General features: G+C 45.9%; 1 protein-coding gene across 3 annotated transcripts in view; it reads left to right on the top strand.

Moving 5' to 3' along the window:
• The window catches only part of LMX1B (LIM homeobox transcription factor 1 beta), a 214,246-nt gene that overhangs the window by 122,434 nt on the left and 72,831 nt on the right, over positions 1 to 18,981 (top strand). The window lies entirely within an intron of this gene.

Genomic DNA, 18,981 nt, shown 5'->3' with positions numbered 1-18,981 from the left:
CGAATATATCCAAAAAGATCCAGAGGATCACCATAATCGACTTGAAGGCGTATTAGAAACAAAACAACCCTAATATATGCATTTTTGTTAACATTTGTTGGAGAACTGCATTGTAAAATTCAGAGGCATGTGAATTTCAAAGGATAGGTGTGTTTCAGTACTCACGTTGTTTCAGAAAGTGCAGAATTGATAGCTTCGGATTCACATGTGAACTGAATTGAATTTCTCCCCCATCTTTAGTTGTATCCAGTGCTAGTCCTACTCAGAGTAGACCAATTGAAGTTAATAGACATGACTAAGCCCCATTAATGTCAGTGAGTCGTACTCTGCTAAGTTCTGCTCAGAGTAGGCCTACTGAAATTAATGGATCTAAGTTAACGATGCCCATTATTTTAATAGGTCTGCTCTGAGGAGAGCTAACATTGGATTAGGGATGGAAAGGTCTGTCAATTTCATTTCTCTCAGTTTCTCATTTTTCCCATCTTAAATTAAGTCCTCCACATTTCTGCAGCAATTTGCTATTTTTTTCCAAAAAAAATCTTCATGAAAATTCTCCAACGGTTTAGTGCTATTTTCTCCTAATAAGGACATTTTTGTAGGCAGTTTCAACTAATGTACACGTTTCTGCAAGCCATTTCTCGACATATAATGCATTTTTGTATGTTATTTTCACTCATATCTTCATTTTTAGGCACACTTTCCCCTTATACATACATTTTGGTAAACGTTGTTTAGTTGGCAAACTGCATCCCAAAATTCTAATAAATGCGAATTTCCAAGGATGCTGTGTTTCGGTTCTCAGATTGCTTTGGAAAATGGGAATTTGATAGATTTGGCTTGAAATGTGAATTGAATTGAAATTCTTGCCGATCCCTACATTGGAATACAACTCAGTGGGTCACCCCTGAGTAGAACTTAGTTAGATGCAGCATGTAAGTAGCAAATGATTAAACAAAACAAAATATTGATGACTTCTTGTTCGCTGTCTTAGCTGGATCTAAAGGGGAAATGAAATATAGTCTTTGTTGAAGATTTTTCCTTATGTTTACCTGAACAAAATACTGTAGAACCAGTTTCATAGTATCTGAATACTATGAGTCCTTTCGTAACTATTTCTAACAAGGTTTTTTTTTTTAAGGACAACACTGCCATACGTTTTTTTGCCAGATTTCTTGGGGGCAAAATACATACTTTCCTTTATTCACATTCTCAGTTTCAAGAAACGGAATATGAGTAGTAAGGAAGTCTGGATTCTTATGCGAGGGGAAGGGAAACTGAGATCTAAGGCAGATCAAGCGTGTTTCAGCAGGTATTTCAAATTTCAGCTCCCTGGGACCAACACTCCGTGAGATATCTCTCCTCCTTCGCTCGTGGTGCACCTTTCTAGAAGCCTCCATACAAATGCTGCTGTATCAAATTCTTTGTACAGTCATGCATCTCTTGGCTTTTTACCCATCACCAGAGCTTCTCATGACACAGAGAGAACGTGGCTGGAATTGTTTTGATACCTTCTCTGAAAACAAAAGCAGAGGAAGCTGAGGAGAGAAGCCTCAATGGTTGCATTTTGGAGGAATTGGGCTATATCCTGCTGGCCAGCCTTTTGGAAGGTGCCCACTTTGCATCACAAAGGATTGGGCACACCTAGTACAAGGGGGTTAGCAAGGATTCTGAGAGGAGATGGCGGGAATGGCTGAGAAGACAATAGAAGGGTTTAGGAAACACATCTGCACATATTCATCCTGATTTGTTTGTGGGGAGGTTCAGCCACCATACCTTGAAATCACATTTAACACAGATTTAAAGCGCATGGCTTCCCCCTAAAGAATTCTGGGAATTCAACTTTACCCCTTCCTGAGCTATAGTTCCCAGCACCCTTCACAAACGACCATTCCCAGGATTCTCTGGGGGAAGCCCTACATGGATGTGGCCAACATGGGGACAAGCAAGGGTTACCCCACATTTCCCAGAGCATTCTACGTCGCTTTCCAAGAGCTCCAAATCAGATGTAATGGCATAACCTGAATTTGTTGGTTTGTGATTTAGTCCCACTCCAAAATAATGCCCCTCCGAAAGCAGGGAGAGATTAGTCCATATGTCTGGTTTCTAGGAAGTGTCAGTGCTAGATCCAAGTTTTGTGGGTCCCTTGGCCAAGGCACCCTCATTGGGCTCCCATCCTTCAGTGATCCTACACACCATCATTGCTATTGTTATCAGCCGCTGCTCCCCTTTCACCAGATTGCCTGTCAAGCAGAGAACCAGCGAGGAAGCAGGTAGTGGCAACTCCTCCTCCTTTTCTTACACCCTTAGATTGAGGTGTGTGTAAACTTCCAGAGGGAAAGAGGAAGAGCAGGCCCAGGATGTTGTTGCTGGTGGGCCATTGGCAGGTGCCCAATGATGCCAATACTTGGCACCAACCCTGCGAAGTGTCGTGGCCAAAAGCTACGTGGAACCTGATCTGGTGACATAGCTGGAATGTCATAGACTGGAAGCCTCAGGAGATGTTTATACCTAGTGCGGCTACATCCTGATTAATTTACCCCAGGGATGGGGAACCTTTGGGACCCTCCAGATATTGCTAGACTTCAGCTCCCTTCAGTCCTAGCAAGCGTGGCCAATGGCAGAGCTTGGAAAAGTCACTTTTTTTTGAACTACAACTCCCATCAGCCCCAGCCAGCTTGGCCACTGGATTGGGCTGATGGGAGTTGTTGTTCAAAAAAGTAACTCTTTCAAGCTCTGACCAATGGTCATGGATGACGGGAGTTGTAGTCCAACGACATTGGGAGGGCCACAGGCTCCCCCAATTTGCTCCCACAAGAGGCAGAGAAGACCATCAGCTTTAAAGGAAAATTAGACAAATTCAGGGAAGATAAGGCTGCCAGTTGCTACTAACCCCTGATTGCTATGTTCTGCTTCCACTGTTGAAGGTGGTATACCTCTGAATTCCAGTTGCTGGAAACTGCAGGAGGGCAGAGTGCTCTTGCACTCAGGTCCTGCTTGCAAGCTACCCATAAGCTTCTGGTTGGCCACTATGAGGATGCTGGACTTGATGGGCCACTGGCCTGATTCAGCAGTGCTCTTCTGATGTTTTATGCAGTAGGTAATACTGAGCTAGATAGATCAAGTGTGTGGCTTGCTATCTTCCTATGTGTCTGTGGCATCACGAGGCAGGTTATAAATGTGACTGATCTAATATGCAGTCAAGCAGGAGATTTGAGCCTGGTGGTACTGAAAAAATTGCTTTTGTTTGCTTTGTTTAAAGCTTTGTTGGAAGCTTTTTTTAAAACCTTCTTTTCCAACCATCTTCAAAGATGGTTGCAAATTCAATCTCAAAAAAATGTAAAAAAAATTAAAATCCTGCAACAAGCAGGGTTGAAACAAACAAACAAAAAGCCTGCAACAAGCAGCAGAAGTTAAATGCATGTTAATTTTATAGCAACTAATTTTTGTTTAAAAAACAAAAACTTAAGAGAGAAGAAAGGGTTTAGACTGGCATCTGAAAGGCAACACTGAAGGCATTGAGCCAATATGTCTAGGAGGGATGTTTCACAGTTGGGTCATGGATCTTATCAGTATCATCATTGGTGTAGTGATGATGAAGATAATAAATGACAAATATTGCAGCTGTAGAGTGGTAAGCGATTGGAATCTTGCATAATACCTTCAGATCCCTGCAAAGTCGACCGTTCCAATTTAGCAGATGGGAAACTGAGGCTGAGGGGTGATCATTTCTGCAAGGCCATTCTGCCTGTATCCATAGCTCCATGACTAAGGAAAGATCTGAATTCTCCAGATTGGTGACCAACACTCTGTCACGCACTGAACTGAGTCAGCTTTCGTGGTCGCTTATCTACCTTATCCTAATTGCTACTAATAACTTAAAGTATGTGGGCTGGGAGGGATCCAATAACAAATCAAAACAAAGGCGTTTGCTCAGTAAGGTTTAGAAATGCCAGGGAGGCCCCATAGCTGGTGCCAGCACTCAGCAAGGTTGGACAAGTGCAGGAGCCTTCAATATTAACATGTTAAGTTCCCACATACTGAGTCAGACCATTGGTTCATCCCACTTGGCATTTATTCTAGGAACTGTAGTTCCCTGGGAAGAGGATTGTTAGACCACTCTGGGATTGTAGTTCTGGGAGGAGAATAGGGGTCTCCTAACCTCTCTCAGCACCCTTAACAAACTACAAATCCCAGGATTCTTTGGGGGAAGCCATGGCTGTTTAAAATGGCATAGCACTGCTTTAAATGTATAGTGCAGATGGGGTGTAGGTCCAGTTTAAAGATGAAGGACCCTGAGAAGGCAGAACAGGGAGTTGAGGACATAAGAAGAGCCTGCTTCACCAGGCCAATGGTCCATCTAGTCCAGCATTTTGTTCTCCCAGTGGCCAACCAGATGTCCCAATGGGAAGCCTCTAGTGTAAGAACACTCTCCCCTCCTATGGTTTCCAGCAACTGGTATTTGGAAGCATACTACCTCCCATCTATGGAGGCAGAGCATAGCCATTGTGGCTAGTAGCCACTTGGTAGCCTTACCCTCCAGGAATTTTCCTAAAGCCATACAAGTTGATGGCCATCCCCACCTGCTGTGGGGGCAGATTCCATTGTTTAACTGTGCACAGCATGAACAAGTCCTTTCTCTTGTCTGTCCTGAATCTTCCAACATTCAGCTTCACTGGATGTTATGAGAGAGGCTTGAAGCTGCCCATCCCCAGACCCTGGACAGCATAAAGTAGGGTTGCCAGGCCCAGCCTCCAAGAGGTCTTCTGTATCTTTAAAAGTTGTGCAGGGGAAAGGGAGAATTTCACCTTGTGGTTTTTCCCATTACAGTGTTGCAAGAAAACCTGCACTAGGCTAAATTTTCTCTTCTCTTAAAGATACAGGATCATTCTCAGGCCCTGAGCCTGGCAACCCTAGCAGACAGAATCAGCTGGTGATGATCTTCCCCAGTATGGCAAGATGCAGGGATGGGCACATTTGTCACTTTTGGATTACTTTCTCATTTTTCTAATATTAAATTCACATTTCCATATCAATCAGAGATTGTTTTTTTTAAGTCCTCAAGAATTTTCACCTGCATTGTAATGTGATTTTTGCCTAATATGCACACTTGTGCAAGGCAATTTACCCCTGTATAACACATTTCTAAATATATTTTTCTTGATATATGCACACTATACTTGGCTGGAGAACTGCATTGCAAAATTCGGAGAGGTGCAAATTTTGCAGGATAGTTGTGTTTTCGTTTACGTGTTGTTTTGGAAAGTGCAATTAGGTATGCTTGCCTTTAAATGCAAACTCAATCTCATTCCTCTCCCATTCTCTTCCAAATAAGCCAAAAGATTTTTGCTTATTTAAATTATATTTAAATTATAGTCATTCTTCCTAAATTTGCATCTATACATATAAATTAACATATCCAAATGTTATGGGGGAAATGCCCCTTTTTGTTCTCTTTGTGTGTGTGTGGGGGGGGAAAGGCATAAGGGGCCAGCCTACCTCTGAGCAAGAGTGCTCCCGTTTAGAAAGGAGTATACACTGCAACATTTTGTTGCAGGTCCCACTTGGCTCATCCTCTTCCCAAAGTGTTTTTTTGGGGGGGACACTCCCATAGTTAGGGCTTGGCTGCCAATTCTCTCCCACTCCACCCCTTCCCAGGATTACTGTTGCACCATAACAAAATAATGCAGAGCAGAAGAGAACTCTGACTTCATTAGACATGGTGCAAGGGAGCATAGTGAACAGAGCTTGGAAAAGTTACTTTTTTGAACTACAACTCCCATCAGCCCCAGCCAGCGCTGGCTGGGGCTGATGGGAGTTGTAGTTCAAAAAAGTAACTTTTCCAAGCTCTGGTGAACTCATACATGTAAAGCATGTGTGGACATAAGAACATAAGGAGAGTCTGCTGGCCAAAGGGGCCCCATCTAATCCAGCATCCAGCTCTCACAATGGCCAACTAGATGCCCCAGTGGGAAGCCCACAAGTGGGACCTGAGCGCAGGAGCACTCTTCCCTTCTGCGGTTTCCAGCAGCTGGTATTCGGAATCATATTGCCTCCGACAGTGGAGATGGAAAATAGCCATCAGGGTTAGTAGCCACTGATAGCCTTTTCCTCCATGAATTGGCCTAATCCTCTTTTAAATCCAGATTTCTTGGGCCTTCTTCTGGGTCCAGAACCTACTAGGAGGGATGGCGGTGGGCACAACAAGGACAGCATTGTTATTTGATATCGTTAACCATCTCATTGGTATGTTTCACACTCATTTAGATTTTTGATATGTTTCAAATCAGGGAAGAGGAAGTGGTTGCCCTCCAGGTGGCGTCGGACTCGAACTCCCATCAGGCTCAGCTGGTACGGCCAGTGGTCAGGGATGATGGGAGTTGTAGTCCAACAACACTGGGAGGGCTGCAGGACCCTCCTTTCTGTTTCAAAAGCATTTGAATTGTTGAAATGTCTGTGGTCCTGTGAATTACTCAGAGCACAATGGTTTGCTAGTTCTAACTCAGAGTAGACCCATTCAAATTAACTTAGGCCCATTAATTTCAGACTATTCTAGGGATGACCTAGAAGTCCCCCCACTTTTTCCCCATTAATTTGCTTATTCTCTCTTGTTGTGGATCCGATTTTTACGTTGTGATTTTCTGCCGCTGTTTTTGAAAAACTTTTTTTTAAAAATCTGTCTCTAAAATTTTGATAGTAAGGATCATTTAATTGTCATTTCCTTCCATTTACTGATATTTCCTTTACAATTATTGATATCTTCTTTAAAGTATTGATATCAATATCTTCTGCAAGGGGGAAAAATGGATCAGTAAAAGCAGTGGCTAGTGAATCGATACCGGCCTCTTGTGGGTAGAATGCTTTCGAACCTCACTGGCCAACAGATCCCATCCCTAGTCTACTCTGAGTAAAACCTAGTTGGATACAACTCAATACGTTCATGGGAAATGCAGTGTATACACTATATGACTCTGACTAGATCCTTGCGCATAATGGAAGAAGCTCGTGTGGATTTGCTTTCACCCATCATGCCAATGTGTCCTAAAGGTTGCATCCAGCTAAGTCCTTTTCCAATGAATGGACCTAAGTCAGCCACGGCCATTCATTTCAATGGGCCTGCTCTTAGTAGGAGTAAAATTGGCGACAACCCTTTCTGTTAACGCCTGTGTGTCTCTTGCAGAAGTAGTGTTGGCAGTGGCTTTTGAAGCACAGCAGCATTCATTTGTGCGGTACGTTCAATGCCTCTTCCTGGTCAAATCCCAGCCTTTCACTCTGTTGAAAACATTGCCATTGTCATTGGTCCCACGCCATCACCACGCTACCATTCATTCTCCACTCCACCTCTTCGGAAACAACACTCCTTATCAAAAGCCGCTCGGGCCGGGATCTATGCAGTGGAGATGTGTGGATAAGGCTCGAAACAGCAGCTGTAGCTTGGCTCTTGCACACCGAGCCTAGTGGCTGTGCGATGCCTAGCAGGTCGCCATGGTGACGGCAGCAAATTCCTCCCCGACTCTTCAAAGTGAAAGACGTATTTGTTTTGCTGGCACAACTTTGGGACCACAAAAGCTGGCTCTGTTGATCTCTCTCTCTCTTTTGAGGAGGGGGGGCTTCCTAACACCTGCCAATCTGCACTTTGTCCCTTTTCAAGTCTCCCGCTGACCAGAAATTCAAATATTTCCCCTCTCCCTTTGCTAATCTCCGTTGTAATCTGGAGAACATTGGGGCTTCCATGCTCTGAGGTTAAACAGTTTTTCCCCTTTAGCTGTTGCACACGCAACCACAGCTCTCTCGCCAACCCCATGGCCATCAAGGAACAAACTGGCAAGGGGCGTGTGTGAATCAAACCATTCACTTGCAAAATCAAACAGTATCTATAGCCCGCCCTTTCGTCCATCATGGAACCCAAGATGGTGTCCATGTGGCTCCACCTCCCCAGATGTCCATGTGCCCTACTTTACAGAGGACAGTCCACTATTTAAAGAGCGGTGCAGTCCAAATCTGGTTTAATGGTGAAGCATCCCTGAGAAGGGAGAGCAACCTGGGTCTTGGAGTCACCCATCAACAGTTAGCCCCTGGACTGCCACAACCCAGCAGCAGAACACTTGCCTTGCATGCAGAACATCCCAGGTTCAATCCCCAGCATTGCCAGATAGGGTTAGGAGAGACTCTGTGTTTGAAACCCTAGAGAGCTGCTGTCAGTCAGTGTAGGCAACACTGAGCTCAATGGACCAAAGAGTCTGACTCGTCATAAGGCAACATCCTAAGTTCCTCTTTTGTTCTCTCCTGCTAGGGCTGGGGATGTTGGCTGCCTAAATCCCTGGAAAGCGGCTGCCAGTCAGTGTTGACAATACTGAGCTAGATGGCAATGCGTTGAAGTGGCCGCCTTATAGCACCAATTGCTATTCTGTTGACAAAGTCAGTCTTTGATGGCGTTACCTCGAAAACGCTCCTTTTGATAAGAGAGCGGCTCTTTCAAAACCAACAGCGAGTCTTCCATGCCAATATCGGCTCTCTGCAAAAGTGAAGTGGGGAATAGTATGTGTGATTTTTTTTTTAAAAAAATAAAAATTAAACAGGCTCTTCCTGTTTGTTCCCTTTGTTAGTCAGCCAGGTAGAGCTTGCACGGCCAATATTTTGACAGAGACCACATGGCAACAGAAGCTTTCTGTTGTGCTTCAGCTTGTGGCTCTTTACGTACATAGTAACGCCGGTAAAGGATGTAGAGCAAAGAAAGACTCACTGGGCAGTTTCTCACCTCTGCCTGCTGACAAACTGAATGCACCATCATCCCTCTGTCACTTGAAACTAGGGTTGGAAAGATCTGTCAATTTCGCTTTTCTCCATTCATCATTTTTCCAATCTTAAGTTCACTTCTCCACATTTCCGCAGATATTTGCGATTTTTTAAAATAAAAACCCTCCTGAACATTGTCCAACATTTTAGTGCAGAGTTCTCCTAATAAACACAGTCTTGTAGGCAATTTTGACAAATGTACATGTTTTTGCAGGCCATTTCCCATCATGTAAAATGCATTTTTGTATCTTATTTTCACTCATGTATTTATTGTTATGCACACTTTCCCCTAGTATGTGCATTTTTGTGAACACTGGGCGGTGAACTACATTGCAAAATTCAAATAAATGTGATTGCTAAGGATGGTTGTGTTTCACTTAGGGATGAAAAGATGTGTCAGTTTTGGCTCTCTGCTTCTCATTTTCCCAATCTTAAATTCACTTCTCCACATTTCTGCAGCAATTTGCATTTCTTTTCAAAATACTCATGAAAATTTTCTAGCATTTTAGTGCAAATTTCTCCTAATAAACACATTTTTGTAGGCAGTTTTGACTGATGTGCACATTTTTGCAAGCCATTTATCATCATATATACATATAATGCATTTTTGCATGTAATTTTCACTCATATATACATTTTTATGCACACCTTCCCCTAAAATAAGCACTTCTGTAAAAACTGTTTGGTTGGCAAACTGCATCACAAGCGTCAAATAATTTTGAATTTTGAGGGATGGCTGTGCTCTTCTTACATTGTTTTGGAAAGTGCAAATTTGATGGATTCGGCTTGAAATACAAACTGAAAATTCTCTCCTATCCTGACTTGAAACCCATAGGCAATGCAAACACATTGCATTTGTTCATCAGATAGATAGATAGATAGATAGATAGATAGATAGATAGATAGATAGATAGATAGATAGATAGATAGATAGATAGATAGATAGATAGATAGAAGTGGGCAGAGCAACAAATGGCAATTTTACCCTTGTACAGTAGGCCAGTTTCGACAGCCACTCACACACCCGTCTCTCTGTCCTCCACCCAAGCGAGTAAGAGGCATGGGCAGAGCTCAAGGGAGCATTCCAGCCAGGCAGAAACTCTTGCGGTGTGAAGCAGGGGGCTGTGAGGGGCGTGGCCTGGGGAAAGGGGGCATGGCCTGGAAAAAAGTTCCGGGGGGCAGATCAAAAGATGTGGAGGTCCACATTTGGGCCCTGGGCCTGTGTTATGGGGTGGTGTTTTATCATTCTTTGCTAACCGGCATAAATATAGCTGTTTGTAGAAAAGCATAGGAAACCATGCTCATTTTCCCCCAAAAGTTCATTTTCTGCCATTCTTACTTGGCTATTTGGATTCTAATACTCTTTTCTCCCTCCCCCCCATTTGTTTCGTGTCTTCTCAACAGAGGTACTGCTTCGCTCCCCCACTCCCCCCACTTGGAGCTCCAAATCCGCAGGGTTCCCATCAGGCTTTGAGGGCATCCAGCCCGCTCATAAGATCAGGCTCCTGAGTGCCCATTAGCTCATAAAAGCAGGCCCAATCCCTCCCCAATTTTCTTATCAGGGATACGTTTTGAATACCCCCCCCGTCCCGTCTCAGCCGTGGAGATTTGCTGTGTAAATAATCCCAACAATAATCCGGCCCTGATTTCACCTAATTAAATCCTGTCCAAACATCCCTCTTCAGGCCAGTCTCTCAAAGGACAACGAAAGCGCTGAAAGGAATTGAGGGTGAGGGTGGCACAGGCGAGCAAGGGCCCCTCAGACACATCATTCTCTGTCGCATTCTCTCTCGTTTCTAATCTCAGCCCTTTAATCCTGTATCTTTTGAAAAATAGCAATGTCCTTTAAAACGCGGGGGTCACTGCCCCCCCTCGCTTGCCCTCAGCACCAAGGAGTGGAATTCTTCATTATCCAGCAGCTGGGTCATCATCTCAACAAAAGCCATTCTAATATCCTGTCGGCTTAGAGGGGGTGGGGTGGGGGAAAGAGAGAGATCCCCAAGCAAATCATGATGTACACAGAGAATGGACGGTCATTTTCGATTAAGGAGGCCACTTCAGATCCTGCCTTGACACCAGCTTTTCTCCAGCTTTTCGGAGGTGGGATTATCCTCTGCGTCTATTTAATTACACATCAGAAGGAGGGGTAAAGTGGGGGGGGGAGAAAAGGCCATTGATTGCCTCTTTAGAGTCAGAGTTAAGTCAAATAGCATAGCTAGGAGGCTGAACTTCTCAGTCAGGGGGCATCTCCAAGCTCGGCTGTCTCATAATGATCCCTTCAAGTGGAGATGCCAGGTATTTGTTTTCTGTTGCTCCAGAAGGGGAAAGCCCAATCTGATGGGTTCAAATGTCAACAAAGGGAATTCTGACGAAACATCAAGAGGAATTTCCTGTTGGTACGAGCCATTTGATAGTGGAACAGACTGCTTTGGGAGGTGGTGGGCTCACCTTTGTTAGAGGTGTTTTGAGTAAGGACTGGATGGGCTGCTGTGGCAGATTTCCTGCATTGGCAGGAAGTTAGCCTACCTATCAGGGATGCTGTAACAGCAGATTTCCTGCATCGGCAAGAGGTTGGCCAACCTATCAGGGATGCTGTAGCAGCAGATTTCCTGCATTGGTGAGGGACATGACCTCTGAGGTCCGTTCCCACTCTCGGATTCTGTGACCTTCTGCACAGTGCTGTACCACTGAACTGTGGCACCTCCCAGTTTGTAGCCCCCCACTTCATCCGAGTGGTGTAAAGACAATATGGAGGCCCTCAAGTGGGTGAACCAGCTCTTGGTATCTGGTGGAGCAGCACGCATCTCCAACTTTAGAGACTCTGAAGGGAAATACCCAAACCTGCGCAGCCTTGCCCTTGGTTTTTCTAAAGCTCTCACTCATCATGTCACACAGGCAGCTCTATGGGCCGATCCCGGCGAATGGATGGCCCTCTGTGGCTACTGCCAATGGGCCTAGATTAATAGGACATCTCTTCCAGAAGGACGACTCTTCGACCTCCTTTGACACAACATTATTTTATTGCATTGCGGAGAATAATAGTGTGAAAGATGCCAGCGCATCCATCAGCAGTAAGGCCAAATTGAATATCTAGGTGCCCAGAGAGATGTTAAAGCAGAGAAGAAGTGGCCAGGAATCAGGAGGACCAAAGCTGACTCTTTTCCATTTTGATACTGATGTGATCCAGGAAATCAGTGCAGGGTAAAGCCATGTTTTTCCTTTTGTTGTCGCATCCCAGGGCCTATGCACCTGTTTGACCAACCTTCTAGAACAGTGGTGACCATTCTTCTGGGATACTTGCAGAACAGCACCCACTGTTGTTTGCTTGATACCTCCCCCTAGAGCAGAGTGAGAGGCCGGTTTGACAAGCAGCTTGCAGTGCTGAGGGGGAGGAGCAGGTCCAGGGGGCTCTGGTCAGCGGGCCCCCTGATGGTGGGCGAGCCCCCTCGGCAGGTGCCTGACCATGCCAGTGCTTAGTGCCAGCCCTGGGCAAAGAGTAACGACATGGCTTCTCCTGCTTGGGCAAGAGGCAGAGTTCCATTGTGCTTAAACATCAAGAACTGCAGGCCTTATTCCTTACAGATGGGGGGTTCAGCTGCCAAAGGGCATTTCCTAAAGTAGTTGCTGTTTGGCTTTTATGCGCCCCCCCCAATCTTCAAAGTGAAGATGGCAACCAAGCACCCACTGCAACCTGTTCTACTGGCTACAATGGAGTGCTAGTTTCAAGCCTAATTTCAGCAGGGGGAGAGGACCCAGAGGGCTCCAGGAAAGACCTCTGTGGGCACATGTGTGCCCATGGGCACCATGTTGGTGAGCCCTGGTCTAAGTGGTTGGGATTATTATTATTATTATTATTATTATTATTATCCCTCCCTTCCTCCCAGTAGGAGCCCAGGCGGCAAACAAAAACGCTAAAAACACTCTACAACATCTTAAGAAAGCAGACTTTAAAATATAGGTGTTACAGGTGTCCCAACATTTTGAGAATTATGGTTCAGATTTTGTAGCCTGTTCAGATCACAAGCAGACTTAGAGCTCTTGTGTGTCTGGACTTGCTCTCCATTTCATATCGTGACATGCGCACATAAACAGTTCAACTCCAGGATGGCAAAGATGTTGTGAGCTGTAAGAATGCTTAATATGTTTTTTTAATAATGTTTTTAACCCTTTTTTAAAGTGGTTTTTAAAAAAATGTTTTTAACGCTGTTTTGTTTTAATGTATTCTAAGATCTGCTTTTATGATGTTTTAAAGCGTTTTTAGTGCTTTGTTTGCCGCCCTGGGCTCCTGCTGGGAGGAAGGGCGGGATACAAATCAAATAAATAAATAAATAAATAAATAAGTCTCTCGGGGAAGGGCCGTAGCTCAGTGGTTAGAGCACCTGCCTTGCATGCAGAAGGTCCCACGTTCAATCTCCAGCATCTCCAGGTAGGGCTGTGAGAGAGCCCTGATTAAAACCCGAGAGCCTCTGCCAGTCAGTGTCGACAACACTGAGCTAGATGGACCAATGGTCTGACGCAGTGTATGGCAGCTTAATAATAAATAATAATAATAATAAATTTAATTTCTTCGTCGCCTATCTGGCCAATGGCCACTCTAGGCGACTTACAAAATTATTAAAATACAATTAATAAAATACAGTAATACAATAAAAACAATAGATCTACAACAACAATATTAAAACTGGGTAGGAGGCATTACAATTATATCGATTAACCCTCCCCGGATACCCCGAAGGCCTGCTGAAAAAGCCAGGTCTTTAAGGCTTTCCGAAATACATTTAGGGAAGAGGCATGCCGGAGATCTTGTGGGAGGGAGTTCCAAAGAGTGGGGGCCGCCACTGAGAATGCCCTCTCTCTTGTACCCGCCAATCTGGCTGTTTTTGTTGGCGGGATTGAGAGAAGGCCCTGTGTGGCCGATCTTGTCGGGCGGCATAATTGGTGCGTTGAAGGCGCTCCGTGAGATAAACTGGGCCGGAACCATATAGGGATTTAAAGGTCAATACCAACACCTTGAATTGGGCTCGGAAAACAACTGGAAGCCAGTGTAGGTCGAACAACACTGGTGTGATGTGATCTCGGCGGCGACTATTCGTAAGTAGTCGAGCCGCCGCATTTTGTATCAGTTGTAATTTCCGGACCGTTTTCAAGGGTAACCCCACGTAGAGCGCATTACAGTAGTCCAAACGAGAGGTGATCAGGGCGTGTACCACCAGTGGGAGCTGATGAACAGGAAGGTAGGGTTGCAGCCTTCGTATGAGGTGTAGTTGGTACCAGGCTGCCCGGCTCACTGCCGAAATCTGAGCCTCCATGGACAGCCTGGAATCAACCACAACCCCAAGGCTGCGGACCTGGTCCTTTAGGGGTAAACTCACCCCATTGAACTTCAGGTCAATGTCACCCAACCTTCTCTTGTCCCCCACAAGTAGTACCTCGGTTTTATCAGGGTTCAACTTCAGCTTGTTCCTTCCCATCCATCCACTCACGGATTCCAGGCAGTTGGACAAGGTCTCCACTCCAACTCTGGTGAAGATTTAAACGAGAGATAGAGCTGAGTGTCATCCGCATATTGATGACACTGCAGCCCAAATCTCCTGATGATTGCTCCCAGCGGCTTCATATAGATGTTAAATAGCATGGGAGAGAGGATAGAGCCCTGTGGCACACCACAATTGAGAGGCCAAGGGTCTGATACCTCCTCCCCCAACGCTACCTGTTGGTACCTGTCGGAGAGAAAGGAATGGAACCACTGTAATACAGTGCCTCCAATTCCCAATCCCTCCAGGCGAAGCAGAAGGATACTGTGGTCGACAGTATCAAAAGCCGCTGAGAGATCGAGGAGGACAAGAAAGGTGGATTCTCCCCTATCTAATGCCCTCCTCAAATCATCAACCAGAGCGACCAAGGCTGTTTCAGTTCCGTGACCAGTCCTGAAACCCGATTGGTATGGATCCAAATAATCCGTTTCATCCAAGTGTGCTGACAACTGGTTGGCCACCACTCGCTCAATGACCTTGCCCAGAAATGGTAGATTCGAAATTGGGCGGAAGTTATCTAACACTTGGGGATCCAAGGAGGGCTTCTTTAAGTTGGGCTTTACAATTGCCTCCTTGAAGGCTGATGGCATCACACCCTCTTTCAAGGATGCGTTTACCACCGCTTTGATCTCCTCGCCCAATTTCTCTCTGCAGCTCACAAGGAGCCACGAAGGGCAAGGATCAGTAAGACAAGTGGTTGGCTTCACAGATGAAAGCACCTTGTCCACTTCCTCAGAAGGGAGAAGCCGAAACCGATCCCAATTTACCGGCTTGCAACTGGCCAACTCTGGTTCATCGACTGTGTCCACGGCGGGTGGGATCGAGCTCCGTAAGTGTTCAATTTTATCAGCGAAGTGTTTTGCTAATAGGTCACAGGAGGCCTTTGACTGTTCCAAGGGTTCCTGAGCAACTGGACCAACCAGGCTTCGGACCACCTGGAACAGCCTCCTGGGACAACACTCCGCAGACGCAATAGAGGCAGCAAAGAAAGCCTTCTTTCCTACCTTTATTGCCACTTGGTAGGCAGCTACTGCTGCTCTAACCTGTGTCTGGACATCTTCGGAGCGGGATTTCCGCCACCGGCGCTCTAGTCGTCTCACCTCCTGTCTCAAGCTACGCAACCGCGGTGTATACCATGGAGCTAGCTGAGTTCTATTCAGGGGGAGAGGACGTTTCGGAGCCACCTGGTCTAATGCCCTGGTGATCCCCACATTCCACTCCTTCACCAGGGTTTCGACCGGGCGACCTTCAGCAGGTTCCAATTCCCCAAGCGCAGTCAGGAATCCATCCGGATCCATCAGGCGTCTGGGGCGGACCATTTTAGTAGGTCCTTCACCCCTGCGGAGGGGGCATGGCAATGAGAAGTCCATATTTACCAGGTAGTGGTCTGACCATGACACAGGAGTGGCATGAATCACTCCCAACTTCAGACCACTCTTCCTAAGCCTGGTTTGGGAAGCTGGGCCATAGCTCAGTAGGAGAGCATCTGCTTTGCATCCAGAAGGTCCCAGGTTCAATCCCCAGCATCTCCAGTTAGGGCTCACAGAGACTCCCTGCCTGAAACTCTGGAGAGCTGCTGCCAGTCAGTGCTGACAGTACTGAGCTAGATGGACCAGTGGCCAGACTCAGTTTCCTACAGACCTGTGCCCTCTTCGGAAGAGTGAGAGTGAGAGGATGGGCAAAGTGGCACAGATTCCCATGCCCTTGTGTGTCCAGGACAACGGAAGCAGGCAGGATGTGGCTGGGGGTGGCGGTGGAAGAGCAATCCAGGTGGAGACTGTCCCTGCTGGTTGGATGACAGCTCATGTTTGCCTGGGAACAATGCTTTCCTGCAGATCCCTCTGGGGGAGAGCCAAGAGGTCCGTGGAAAGCCAGAGACGGTGATGAAATGGGGAAGAATGACCATTGTGCGTTCTGTTAGGTCTGAGTAAACATGGAGGCCTCTCCCTCCTCAGGTACACAGATGCTTATTTGGACAGCTGCACTGTCCATTTTGAAGGAGAGCTCCTTTTGGCAGCCGCCGTGCCGGCTTGGTGCAAGGCTCGCAGTGAGTCGCAGGTCTCCGTGGAGACAGCGAAAGCGCTCCCAACTGGGAGGGCATCTTGACGTGTTTTGAGGGAATCGAGGAAAGCCTTGAGTGGAGGGCCCACGTGACCTTAGCCTCAGGATGTGGTTGTACCACATGTTGAACCTGCCCATGTCAGTTTCTCTCTCCTTTATTCCAGTTTGAAGTCCAGTTCTCCATAGTCCACTTCAATTTGCGTTTTTGAAAAAAGGTCCCATGAAAATCCATCAGCATTTTAGTGTGACTTTTTTCCTAATATAAACATTTTGTATGCAATTTTGCCTAACAGGAGTAATTTTTTTGCAAAGCATGCCCCCCCAATATAATGCCTTTTTGCATGTTTTTTCCCATGAATATATGCGCATTAATGCACAAAGTATGTGCAGTTTTGCACGCATGACTTGGCTGGGGAACTGCACTGCGAAATTCAAAGAAGTGTGGATTTCAAAGGATGGCTGTGTCTCGGTCTGCATTTGGGATGTTTGCTGGTAAATGCAAACTGATTCGAATGGTTCCCCCATCCCTAACAACTGGATCTACAATGAATTTTAAAAATGGATGGCTCACATTTGTACCGAAGAAATGTGGTGTGTGCTAGGTGCAGTATGGTGGTAGGAGGCCCCTGACCCAAGGAGATAGCGATCTAAATCAGTCTATAGAGGAGGAGGACAGATGGGATTGAAGGGCCTCTCCATCTGCTCTGGGGAAATACCTACTCCATCAGGCTCCTCCACCAAGTGCCATCTACACCATCCATTCCATCAGGCTACATGAGTCGGAGAGACCTGAGACTGCAAGGCCTCTCTCCATCATCTCTGCTTGAAAGACCAGCACTTTCTGACTCCCACCTCTCCTGGAAATGTTCCCATTCTAGCTGGTCATTCCCAGAACTCTGAAACTAAGGAACAGTGCCTGAGCTTGCTCTTTCCCTCTTCCTGCCTAATCCCTTTTCCTTTTGTGTCATGTCTTTCCTATTGTAAGCCTAAGGGCAGGGTCTGTCTTGTAGGCCACTTTGGGAGCCTTTTTCAGATGAAGAACAGGGTCAAAATACTTTAAACAGTTACTTTCAGGAGAAACAACATGCTTCACAGGAAAGGCCACATCTGAACAATGTTTGAGGAGGAATGTGTTGTTCACACTGACTGGCAGAGGCTCTCTGAGGTTTCAGACAGGGATCTCTCCCAGCCCTTCTTGGAGATGCCAGGGATTGAATCTGGGACCTTCTGTACGCAAAGCAGATGTTCTACCATTGAGCTGCAGGTTCTGCCCCAAAATCTCTCCAGAGATTTTTCACATGACCTGCTGCTACCTGATCCTTTAAGACGGAGGTGCTGTGGGTTGAACAGGACACGTTCTGCATGCAAAGCAGGCGCTCCACCTCTGAGCTATGCCCCACCTACATCGTCCAAAAACTCCTTGGCTTTCGCAGATGTTTCTCTGAGATCCCTGATCTTCACTCTGAGGAATCTCTATCCACCAAGGAACCCCCTACGGTTCTATGGAAGACACTTTGGAAAGCACAGACGTCACAGACTACTGGTTTTGGTCCAACTTTGGCTGAATCCGAAGACCTGCAGGGGGATCATTTCAAACTCATCCAGTGTTGTGGTTCTCTGAGTTTTGCTTGCTTTGGTCAGGCCGGGGGCGGGGGGGAGGGAGATGACGGTGGTGTGGATTTGGGAACTGGTGGCCAAGGCAACAAGTGCTATTTTCATTCTGTCAGCCTCTTCTGTCCGCCCTCACCCGGTCACTCTTTCTGTCTGGCAACTGTTCCTTGGAACCTCTTGCAGAATTTCTTATAATTCTCCAGCCGGCCTCCAGCAAAATGCCAGGAACTAGCAAGCTTAGAGGATGTCTCCGCCTCTGACACATAATTTGAAGTGTCTGCCTAGCAGCCAGGAGAGCCCAAACATACTTGGAGGCTGGTGATGCTTTTGCCTTAGCAACGTGGAGCTGACCCCTGAGGCAAAGGTAAATCTGGAAGGAGAACAAGAGAGGTTTAGGAAAGAGTAACTCTCCTGAAATCACTGTTTGCTTGCCAACAATTACTGTTCAAATGGGGTGAGAGAGAGAGAGAGAGAGAGAGAGAGAGAGTAGGAAATATTTCTTTTAAATGAATGGCTAAGTTGGTAAGGAAGAGGATTCAGGAAACATCTCTAAATTTTTCCATGCTGACGAACTAGGGATGAGCGAGAATTTTGATTCCATTTGCATCTCAAGCCGAATCCATCAAATTCGCAATTTCCAAAACAATATGAGAGCCGAAACACGGCCATCTGTCGAAATTCGCATTTGTTAGAATGTTGGGATGCAGTTCGCCAACTAAACAACATTTACCAAAATGGATATATTAGGGGAAAGTGTGCATAAAAATGAATATGGGAGTGAAAATGACATGCAAAAAGGCATGAAATGATGAGAAATGGCTTGCAAAAATGGGTACCTTTGTGAAAATTGCCTACAAAAATGTATTTATTTGGAGAAATTCACACTAAAATGGTGGAGGATTTTTTTTTAAAAAAAACACAGATTGCTGTAGAAATGGGGGAACAGAACTTAAGATTGGAAAAATGAGAAACGGAGAGAACC

Source organism: Rhineura floridana, chromosome 20 (genome assembly GCF_030035675.1).
Source record: "Rhineura floridana isolate rRhiFlo1 chromosome 20, rRhiFlo1.hap2, whole genome shotgun sequence".
In the NCBI taxonomy this organism is placed as follows: Eukaryota; Metazoa; Chordata; class Lepidosauria; order Squamata; family Rhineuridae; genus Rhineura; species Rhineura floridana.
The sequence above is the reverse complement of the archived record's forward strand: the minus strand, read 5'-3'. Positions and strand labels throughout refer to the sequence as shown.